Source organism: Porites lutea, chromosome 9, assembly GCF_958299795.1.
Source record: "Porites lutea chromosome 9, jaPorLute2.1, whole genome shotgun sequence".
NCBI lineage: Eukaryota > Metazoa > Cnidaria > Anthozoa > Scleractinia > Poritidae > Porites > Porites lutea.
The window spans coordinates 24185666-24196999 of NC_133209.1; the positions used below are offsets into that span (position 1 = coordinate 24185666).

At 39.6% G+C, this 11334-nt stretch overlaps 1 long non-coding RNA gene across 1 annotated transcript; it reads left to right on the forward strand.

The window, feature by feature from the left end:
* Window positions 1-1410: 1410 nt before the first annotated feature.
* LOC140948722 (uncharacterized) lies at window positions 1411-3996 on the forward strand. The gene is made up of 3 exons (XR_012167084.1): window positions 1411-1432; window positions 2972-3010; window positions 3927-3996. It is a non-coding gene; the product is annotated as an uncharacterized lncRNA (long non-coding RNA).
* The last annotated feature ends 7338 nt before the right edge of the window (window positions 3997-11334 follow it).

An 11334-nucleotide genomic window follows, 5' to 3' on the forward strand; every position in this document is an offset into this window, starting at 1 on the left:
CCACTTAGAAACCCTCCTAAAACCCCTTATGAAGGTAAATAAGGGACAGTTTATGGTATTCATATTCTCTTCTCTTCATGGCGAGGTGTTCTCGAACTATAGCGGGCTTATTTCACCGCAGAACGAGAACCTTTGAAGGTAAAAACTGCCAAGCGGTTTCTGCAGATGCTGTGTTCTGTTTTCTTAACATTTTTGTCGAAATGAATGGACAAATGCAGAGTAAGTTGGATAAATAGAATATATTTAATTTCAACGCGCATGTAGCAGAAAGTTGGTTGTAATAAAGCGCTAACTGTGTTCGCTGTAATTGTCCGATTACTCATTTTCTTCCAACAATGCTTTGGGTAAGAACAACGTTTCAGTTAAGAGGTAGTTTGTCAGCTCTCTTCCGTTATTTGTGCGTTTACGTTCACAAATGTGTTAGCCTATCATTTTAGCATTAAATTTAACCAACATTTTGTGGAGCGATTTCTACGGTCACGATTGCCTTCAAACTTACAGACATTAAACTAGAGAGCTTTGAGGCTTATTTGCTAAAGTTAGGGGGAAATCTGTCGTGGGATTTCGAAGTTATTTTCATTTTTCGTAAAAATGAGGTTTTAAAATATATGCCTATATCTCAAAAATCTTTATACCTATAAGAAAATAAGTAACATTTTCTTAAAGTTCCATGTTATTTATCAATGATGCAAAAAAATGTAGAAATCGGTTGAATCTTTCATTCTGAAAAATGCGAATCAAAAACATAACCAACACACACATAAATAGGAACAGGCCACCTTAAACTGAACGACATTCATTGCATGCTTTCAGTGGTAGCAGTTTTTCCCCACCGGGGGACATTAACCTTAGAGTTTTTGTTTGAGGCACTATGGGAAGAAGTTTAAAGATTGATCAAAGAAAAAATTCATGCATTAATAACAGAGCTGACAAGTACAAATGAAGTAATTAACGCCACTCTTGTCTTTCTTTTCCCAAGGAACTGTACAAAAATTTAAACATGTCTCTGTCACCAAGTCTAATAGAAGAGTCTTTGCTATTTGTTGGTAAGTTGAAAAAATGTATATTATACACTGTACATTATTTTTCCTTCTTTTGAGTACAAAGTGTTTACTGATTGTAGTCTGCTGTGGAGGCTGCAATTAATTTTCTGCCAGTTAAAGTAAGTGCAATAAGCTCTACGGGACCTTCAAATCTTCAATTAATTCAGGTGCCCGTTCATACAGGTCCCTTGTTGCAGAAAAAATTAGGGGGAGAAAATGTTTACTTCTGTCCACTCTAGAAAAGTTGTCCATGCAATGTAGGGTCTATTTTATGCAGGTTTTTCTGGACATATCTACATGTAGTATATGCATGACCGTGGCTGAACTTTATTTTCTTCTTTTTCAGGTCTCTCAGTGTTTGAGTTAAAGTTAGAAAATTCAGACATAGGGTAAGTATCTATTTAAAAAATTTAACTCTGCTTTTCTCCTACCCTTTTATAGACTGCGAGCAGTCTCTCTTTTGCTCGAAAAACAGTGACAGAGCAAGCGTGATAATGGAAGTGTGTAAGTGGTGAAGCTTCAAGCTCCCGCATAACTTGCTGCTCACAGCGTCGCCGCTCGCACACTCGCATTATCACACACACTGACACTGATTTTCAAGAGAAAGAGAGACTCTTCACAGTCTAACTCTTTTCCCTCTCTCTCTCTCTGAAGAAATGCAACTATCCACAAGATTTTGGATAAAATGGTGAATGCGTAAGCACACTAAAATGATCCACTAAACAATAAGCATTGAGAGAAATAGCACTCTAGCATACAAGCAGTGTGTCAAAAGTCATGCTTAAATTAAAGTTTTCTTTTGTTTAAATCACATGTGAACCTCAAAAGATCATTATTATACAGTCTGGCGCTGACCAAAATGGTGTGCTACAGAGAACTGAAAGTTGCACAGTAGCCTCTTAAAAAACCAAATGCTTATGAAACACAAAAGTGAAATGCCATTACATATTTCTTCAGAAAGGTACTAATAATTAAAGAAAGGTTGGCCATTTACTAGAGTTTCTGTTTTCACTGATTTACTGACAAGTTTATTCCTTGGGACTCTGGTAACTGGCCAGTTAGTAAAGAGTGGCTTCTTGAATAGGGGGCTCCACTTAACAAAGGGGCAACTGGACTTGAAAATTTTGGCAAAGAATAGAGGTGTCTTATTCAAAGGAGAGTGCTTATTCCACAGAGTTACTTATATGAAGGAGGATACCTTATTATTACAGTGTGGGCACTGACATTCAGATGTAGGGAAGCATGGTATAGTAAGGCAATCACTGGGATATGCAAACAAGTACATGAAGCCTGTGAAGAAGCTTTCCATGACAATGGGGGTTGTCATGAAAAGTCATGTGCTAGCAGTAGGCGAGAGGAAAAAGGTTTAAAGGCTTGTTTATAGTGGAAGTTGCACTTAATAGCTTATCCAGCTAGATTACAGGCACTCTACTCAAATACTTAGAAACAAATAACTCAAAATAATACAACATAACAGCATTTAAAACCCCAACTGGTAGGAGGCAACCAGTTGGCTATTTACAAGCGCGGCCAAGGATTTGAACTAGGGACAACCGAGAACAAATCCAGCTAGTGGCCAGAGCAGGACTCAAACCCGGGACTGCTGAATGGTGAGTCTGATGCACTGACCACTTGGCCACGTCGCCTCTTCGTAAAGGAGATGCAAGCAAAAGAGAGGGAAAAGAAAAGAGAAAGTAATAATAATTGACAGGGCTTCATTCTCTTACCAATGATATTTCACTTTGCCCAGCGAAGTCTGAATCAAAAATCCTACAGTAATCATAGCAAGTTCTAGCTTCTTTCCTTCACCCTTCTTGTGCCTTTGCTGCTTGCACATTCTTTTGCGGCTTCCTTCACTTGCCAGTGAAAATGGAGAGCTTGCAAGCAATCATGTTACAAACTCACTCTGTGGTGTTTTTGCTTTTCAGGTTTTAATTCTATTTAAATTACTTCTATTAGAGAAAAAGGTATGACAGTTACCAGTAATAAAAATAAAACACCGTTAATCATATTGCATCCATTCATTCTGTTAAAGTGAACAAGCTAGATACTGTTAAGTCTAAAATAGTTTTTTAGCCTGATTGTCAGCCGGGCCAGGGACACTCATTCTACAATTAATTTTATTGTGGAGACCTTCAGCCTGCTGAATATGTGGCTTATTAATGACCTAATGTATGCTTCCATTCCTCTCTTTACCACAGAGGCTTCTTTGTGTCACAGGGACGCTGGGGGGATGGGAAATTAAAGTGCATGGGTAGATGTCCCTTGCACACTATCTTACTTTTTTTTTTTTTTTTTTTTTTTTAATTGGAATCCCAGGGGGAGCCCCGGCAGAGGAGAGAACTGTGATAAAATTAATTGCTGCTTCAAAACTCCCTTCCATGGTTTTTTCAACTTTTCAGTTATGGAAAATCCGTCAACACCAATGGAAAGAGCTCCTTAACTGAATTAGTGAACTTGCCAAGTTTGAAAGAGAAACGCCTTAAGCGAGCGAAGATATCGCTCCACAAAGTTGCAAAAATTTACAGATGTTTGTAAGGTGTGGAGCAAGTTTGTGCCACCTACCATACAAACGTCTGTAAAAATTTCGTGACTTTGAGGAACTATATTTTTCGTTAGCTTTCAACAAGTTATTAATTTAAAGGAGATCTTTTCACTGTGAACATTGTCAGACTAGTTTATTTATCTTTTTATAAGTTGGATTATTTCCTGTTTCTACTACTCTCATACCCCAGTAACCTGTGATGAGACGTTCTATTTTCTTTTCCGGGGAAGTACGAAATTTGACAGACAGGCAGGTCCTTTTCCACCTCTCACCTCCTAAAGAAAAAAGGAAGAAGGACGCCTGATCATAGGTTAATGCCCAACTTTCTGTCAGTTTAGGTTATATTTCATGGATTTCCTGTTGGCAGTCTATGTACTCAGCTTCTCTCACTAGTATCTCTATTTCCTAGTAAGTATGCTATAATAATCTTACATTTCTTTCACGTTTCCTCGGCGTGATTTTAAAAACTGAATGCTGTGAGACCTCCGGGGGGTACTCCCTATGAAAGCCTATACAGGGAGGCTCCGCCCGAAAGGGGTTTCTTTTTCAGGCTTCAGGTATATGAAAGGGTAGGGATTTTACTAGCTGAAGTATATGAAAAGGTGGGGGAAATCTGTCATGCCCAAAAGGGCTGACAAATGGATTTTATGGCTGTCAAAAAGGCGAGAAAACATGCTGGGTTTTATGATTTATTGAATATTTAAAAGACATTGCATTTAGTATAGGTAATCACATGATTTCGAGTGCAATTTGGAATAAATAAGCACGAGTAAATTTTTCAAAGACCAACAAAAGTGCACGAGCCCTACGGGCTCGTGCACTTTGCGGTCTTTGAAAAATTTACAGGTGCTTATTTATTCCAAATTGCACGAGAAAATTCATGTGATTACTTATTAATAATATACACGAAAAAAATAACTACAACAAAAAAAATTGACGGGGCGCGCTTTTTTTAGTTCATTCAACTGATTGGCTGAGACAGATTACAACGTTTGTCAAATGCAAAGTTTTACAAGACTGACACGTTCAAAATCATTCAAATTAGAACTTGGAAATGTCTGAGGATTGATTTAACACCTTTCAAGCGCTTTACATTAATGTAAAGAAAACTTGCTTTACAATAATGAGGAAAAGTAAACGTTCAATCAGAATCATCCTCAATAATGAACGCTCGGCGTTTACAAGAACTGGGCTGTCGTTTTGAAATCTCAGGAGCTCGCTTCGAGCGGCAAATGATGAAAGACACTTGACAGTTGTTGAACGTGTTCATCATGGTCTGTTCCTGGGACCTCATCATGGTTGGATTCACGGAGAAATTCTGAGCTTGAAAACCTGAAAGTGATGGAGGGAATTGGCTTTCTTTCGTCGCTGTCATCGATGGGCCGGCCAATGTGTGTGGTACGGGCACTTTCGTGTTTACCGGAGGGAGTGGAGCCACAGTTGTTGTGATGTCGGAAACTGCCATTCGCTTTTTCTCAGCACTGGGGTTTTCATAATTTCGTTTGGATATTGCACTGGAGAGTCGTCGTTGTTCTTCCTCGTCGGCTTCATCGTAATCGTCAAGGGATTGTACGCTTCGGTGGCCTGTGACCTTCACAATATCTGAGCGTTCAACGTTTGCTTTCTTTAGCTTGCTCACTGTTGTCTTTCTAGCACTGTGATTCGTGAACTTTTTGTGACTTTCTTCAAGGCTAGTACCCGCCACAGTTGTTTTCATGATGTCGCTAATCGTGTTTACGCCCATTGGTTGAGTTTTGAACCAGATGTTGTCATTCAGTGTTCGGTTTCTTTTGATACTGAGGTAGAAAGGACCTGACCATCGCATGTTTAGTGGTTTTCGCTCGACAAACTGCTTGAAGATAGCAACCGGACACCTTTCTCCTCCAACAGAGAACATTCGGGGCTGAAAATCTCTGTTCTTGCTCTGCAGTCCGCCCTGTCTGGTCTTCGTTGGACCTTCGGTAAACTGCACGAACTCCATACCTTCGTCATTTTTGCAGAGTTGAAAATCTTCCATTTTCATTGCGTGGTGTTCTTGACGGCCGCGGAGACCAAAGAACTGCGTCAAAAGCCACCACATTGAAGAAATAAGCGCTTCTGGAGTTTTGGAACCAAATTTTTCTGCCTTCCACAGCACCTCTTCTTCTTCCTCAGTTAAACTTCTGGCTTTATTTGGACGTTTGCCCATACCGGATTAGCGAAGCTGCCGAGCTTTCCCCTCTAAAAATTGTTTGGAACAGTGGAACTCCCTGTTTCCTGTGATGGAAAACTTGTATCCTTTCTCGTTTAAATGTCTATCAAGTGCAGCTATCATCACTCTTAAGCCGTCTGGCTCGTAGTCGTCACCGTTTTTGTTTTTTACTTCAGCGTAGAATGTTTCAAGTAGCTTGTTTAGTTTTTCTGGCTCGTTTTCCTCGATTTTGTTGACAATATTTTTCTGTTTGCACCACGTCTCCCATACATTAAGCCAGAAAGACGTACTCTTTACTGTGTTTGGGTTTTTGGAAAAAATTTTTAGCTCTTCAATCGTTGTTTCACTTGCAAAACCAAATCGTTGTTTGCTGAAAACCCGCCAATATGTTGCTATAGAAACAGCTCTAATCTGATTGGTTCTTGTAGGTTTTTTTTTTGTTTTTAGCCAATCAGAAAGCATTTGTAATTTGCACTCGTGTTGCAAGTTTGCACTCGTGTTACACATTTTGCACTCGTGTTACAGAAGAGCTGCACTCCTTTCTCAGCCAATCAGAATTGAGTAATTTTTTCGTGTATATTATTACAGCAGTTAAAGGGTGCAAAGTTCTAAAACTAGGTTTGTGAAAAGAGGACCAGTTGTCAACAAAAGATACACGAAATAGGTACCTTTTTCGTGAAAAAAGGGGATATAAAAGGATAAGGGTTTGGACCTTGGGGCAGAGCCTCCCAGTATAAATCTTTGTTGAGACCTCTAACCCCCCCCCCCCCCCCCCCCCCCTCCAGCCGGGTGCGTCACACGTCAATAAGAAGTCATGGAACTATATCCACATCGAATGAGGGATGGACGCCAGCTTTGGTCATGAAGCAGATGTTACCTTGTTATAACTCACATGAACAGTAATTTCAATATGGTGTATGTGATTTTTCTTGTAATAGCCTGGGAAACAATGCCTGCAAGCAACTTCTCTGAATCAAAATTGAATCAAAATTGACATTGAATCAAAATTCCAAATTGAACATTGTGACGTTTTTATCCTCTCTCATCAGCTCCCACCTTTACAATCAATATTTTATTTTCAGGGCAGACAAGTTTTGTGTAGTGGAGGAGAGGATCAGGAGGTGGAAGTAGTACTGAAATACGTTGATCAAGACAAATCATTTATGTCAGGTACCCACTGTTCGTCACTCTTCGATTTTTCTCTGGATTCAACTTTGGAAACAAGCTTTGAATGCAGCCTTTACATTGACGAAGCAGAAGAGTTGAAAAGAAAACGATGCTTGCTAAGTGATGCAATTGTCCAAATTTCTGAAGGTAGGGTAAGTCCAATTACAAGTCCAAGTACATCGAGGTTACCATGGCCTGAACTTGGTTAGCGGCAACAGGGTTATTACGTGCGTAAGGCTAGAGAGGTTATTGAAACAGCTTTCAACTGTCTCACTCCTGGAAGTGAAGCCAATTTGTGGTTTGCTACAGTGAAGTCCATGCCGTTTTCTCAAAGCCTGACGACATCACAGAAAGGCTGGTGGAGGCTTACAAGTTAGCTGATAACAGACACACCCGAATGCAAATACCATCATTGTTTGTAAATGCATTTAGCAAAAGCCAACTAATGAAGATTATTCCAGGTATTTCTAAACGACAAATCGATGATGCCCGCAGACACGCCGACTTGAGAGGACCAGGAAAGCCAAGCAATAATCCAAAAATTATTAGAGTGTACCTTGATGCAATGAAAGCTGATCACTTTCTAGATTTTATTTCTTCCTCTTCTCTTTGGAAGGTGTATCATATGGAACAAAGTCGTTGAAGTTGGATAGTGGAGAGAAACTTCTTATACCAGCGGCAATACGAACTTTGATTCCATCCCGAATCATCAAGCAATACCAAAGCTACTGCGAGAGCGTAGCTTTTGAGCCATACAGTGAGCGTACACTCGAGGCATGGTCTGCTTCAAAGCAGGTCTGGTTACAAGGACTTGATTACATCGCCACAGAAGGTGGCTTTCGATCAGTTGAAATCCATTCTAAACGTGCTGCAAGATAACGGGGTCGATGTCACCTGGGCAAATTCTATCAAACAGGATCTAAAGGCTGGTAAGAGATACCTCAAGACGGATTACAAAACTCACACGAGCAGCAAAGAGAGATGTAAAGATCAATGTACCACGTTTTCGCTCAGTGATCCGAATAATAGTGACTTCTCTAGTTCATGCAACCATGAGCATGAACTATCCTGTCATGAATGTGCACGGCTTACTTTATTAGTTGAAAAAATCGATGAGGAGTTAAATGACAAGAACGTTTCCTTGACAGAAGAACAAAGGGCTAGATCTCAGTATGACCATAAACAGGCCACAAATTCCATCCTCTTATGGAAGGCGCATTTGCTTCGTACAGTAGTCCAGGAAAAGGCTAAGTAAGACGTCCTACCTAATCTTAATAAAGAAAGCACCCTTTTGATCATAGACTGGCCAATGAAATTTCTGCCAATGAAGTTCCGCGAAAGGATGGACGAATTCTATGGTAAGCGTGGGAGAAGCTGGCATGTGACCTGTTCTATTAAGAGAGCTAGCGAAGATGAGGACAGCGTTGAGGTGGACACATTTTTTCACATCTTTGACTCCTGTACCCAGGATTGGTTCAGCGTTGCGTCAATAGTCGAACACGTTCTTAGCGTAATTAAGATGGAAGACCCATCCATCACCAAATTTGTCCTACGTTCTGATAACGCCGGTTGTTGTCACAACACTGAGCTTCTCTTGAGTCTCAAAGCCATGGGTGAAAGACATGGAGTGGAGTTTAAGCGCTATGATTTCTCTGATCCGCAATCGGGCAAACATGTTTGCGACCGTAGAATTGCCTCGATGAAAACCCACATGCGACGGTGGGTAAACGAGGGCCATGACATCCCTACTGCAGAAGAAAATTGCACTTCAATCTCATGAAGGCGTTAGCGGATGTCGTTTTGCAGTCGTTGAAATTGATAAATCGACCCAAAATTCACAGGTGAAAAAGATCCCAGGTATCAGTTTCCTGAACAATTTTATGTTCTTTGATGATGGTTTCGGGCATGGAAAGCATATCAGATTGTGGAAGGTCATTTTTATCCGTATTCTTCCCTTACAACCAATGCTCAAGGAGCAACAGGAATAAAAGTTCTTAATCCGTGTTCGTCACCATCTAATTGCTCTGGGGCTTCAGTGGCTGGACATTCCTCCATTTCGCCCGGCCTGTTCTCTTGTGAGGAAGAAGGATGTGTTAAGATGTTTTCTACCTACAAAGAACTTCAGCATCATTTAGATGCAAAACGCCATCTCTTCATGGAGGAGCAAGACACTGCGTACGATGTCATCAAGAAAAAGTGGGCCAGCATCCTATCACACGTAAGCTTACAGAAACAGCGCACTTTTCCATCAATGCAGGCTGGTAATGATTGCATTTTGGATTGCCAAGAAGCAGTTGAAGGATGGGCGCTTAAGACCGTCCAAAAGTCAAGTCAGATGTCTGAAGATGTTAGAAACTACTTAATCCAAAGGTTCAATGATGGAGCAAAGACAGGCAACAAAGCAGATCCAAAACAGGTTGAACATGAAATGAAACATGTAAGAAACACAACTGGTGGCTTATTATTCCAACCTTATGAGTGGCGTACCTCAAAGCAGATTGCAAAGTTTTTTCTCAAATCTCTCAAAGTCTCAGCGTGCAAAGAACACTGATGAAGGAAACCATAGTATTGAAACTGAGGATGAGGAGCCAAACATCCAGGACAAAAACTTACAACTGTTGCAGCTTGTCATAGAAAGTCAGGTACAGGCAGATCACCCAATTTTGTTCCAGGGGCATAATTTATGTCATCTAGCTACAGAGGGAAAGATCAAAACCCTTCGACTAGATACACTGAAAAAGGCATGTTTGTCGGTGGACGTAGAAGTTACTGGATCCAAAGCAATGAAGGACACTTTTGCTCTTGCACTAGACAAGTACCTCTGCACCCACCGATCAAAGAGCTGCAAATACTGTTATGATAGGTGTTGAACATTGTTAATGGAATTACTTAAAGATGTTAACAGTCACCCTATTACGCATAGTGAATGTTGAGTTTTAATGGATAACAAGCAAAGAAAATATGTTCAGAATCTTGTTGAATTTGACTGGCAGTCATGAACAATGAAAACAGTGTTGAGCTGTAACAGCGCCTTTTTACCGTCATAAGTTTTCAAAATTCCTTTGCTCGATTAGCTTTCACCAGGCTTGGAAGGGTGAGTTTTTTGTTTTGAAATACGCTTTTCTGTAATTTTCACCCATCCACAAAAGGAAGCCAGAATTAGATGAAGTGATGCAATCTGAGAGAATATCTATATGTAACCAACTTTAGTTTTAAGTGCAATTAGAAATATATGCAAATGAAAGAGCTCCAAACAGATTTTTTGAATATAAAAATGCCACACTTAACCATTCTTTCATGTGAACTGTTGGACCTGAAGTGACTTTGTGAGCATCTCCAGCGGTGCATATTCATATTTTGCCAATTTTAGCGTCCAGGTGGAATTAGAAAGTAAAAGCGATACAGACAGTATTATTTAGGGTAAGTTATTGGAAAGGTTTTGGCTAATATACTCGATGTAAGCTTAATTATATATAAGGGAAAAAAGACTAGACCGGAAGTGGCTGTATTAGCATCTTCAAAGCGAGGCCGCACAGTGAAAAAGCCGTAACCTTAGTATTTTCTCCTTGTTTTTTACATACCTAGGGCTAAACTTTCTGCTCATGTCGGAATTGTGTTATTTCAAATGGGCACTCAAGTAAATCCGACTTAAATTTGGGTTATTTTCAGTTTCACTAAAAATGTCTTTAAGAGCATTAACTTCACAATTATTTCACAAACAACAGAAATATTTCTTTGATCCATATGTTTTGCTATGAAACCCTTAAGGAAAGAGATAATAAAAAGTGAGTTGATATTTGGCTTAAAATATCCCTGACATTGCAATCAAAGTATTGAAAAGTGCCCAAAATGGGCAAAAAAAGCATTGGGGGACCCCAAAAAGGGTAACATCTAGAACTCAGCCTAATAAGAGCAATAGAGCTGAAACTTTGGCATATTGCATAAGTCTCCATAGTAACTAAGTGTACCAAATTGAGCCAAATCGGCCGACCCCTATTTCCAAGCCTGCCTCGGTCTCTCAGGCAGAAGCTCTTAAATGCGACTGTAGGCTCTTAAAAAATGAACACCACAACTACTGTTTGCGATTTTTAATCATTTTACATCTATATCTGTATCTTATACTATTGTAATAATTTTAAATCATATACAGCTTTCCATTGTGAACATTTTTCAACTTCAGTTTTATTTTACTTCTTAATTCATCAAATGTTTTTTGTGACCCGTATTACACTAGTAGAAGGATTCTTTTCTCCGTCTAGTTTGTATTTCTTTGATACACAAGTTAATTTAAGTTATCATTTATACGGTTATTTTTTTCTGAACAAACTTAAATTGAAAAGGTTTCATTAAAAAATTACACCATAAATAGATTAACTTTAGCGCAAGTT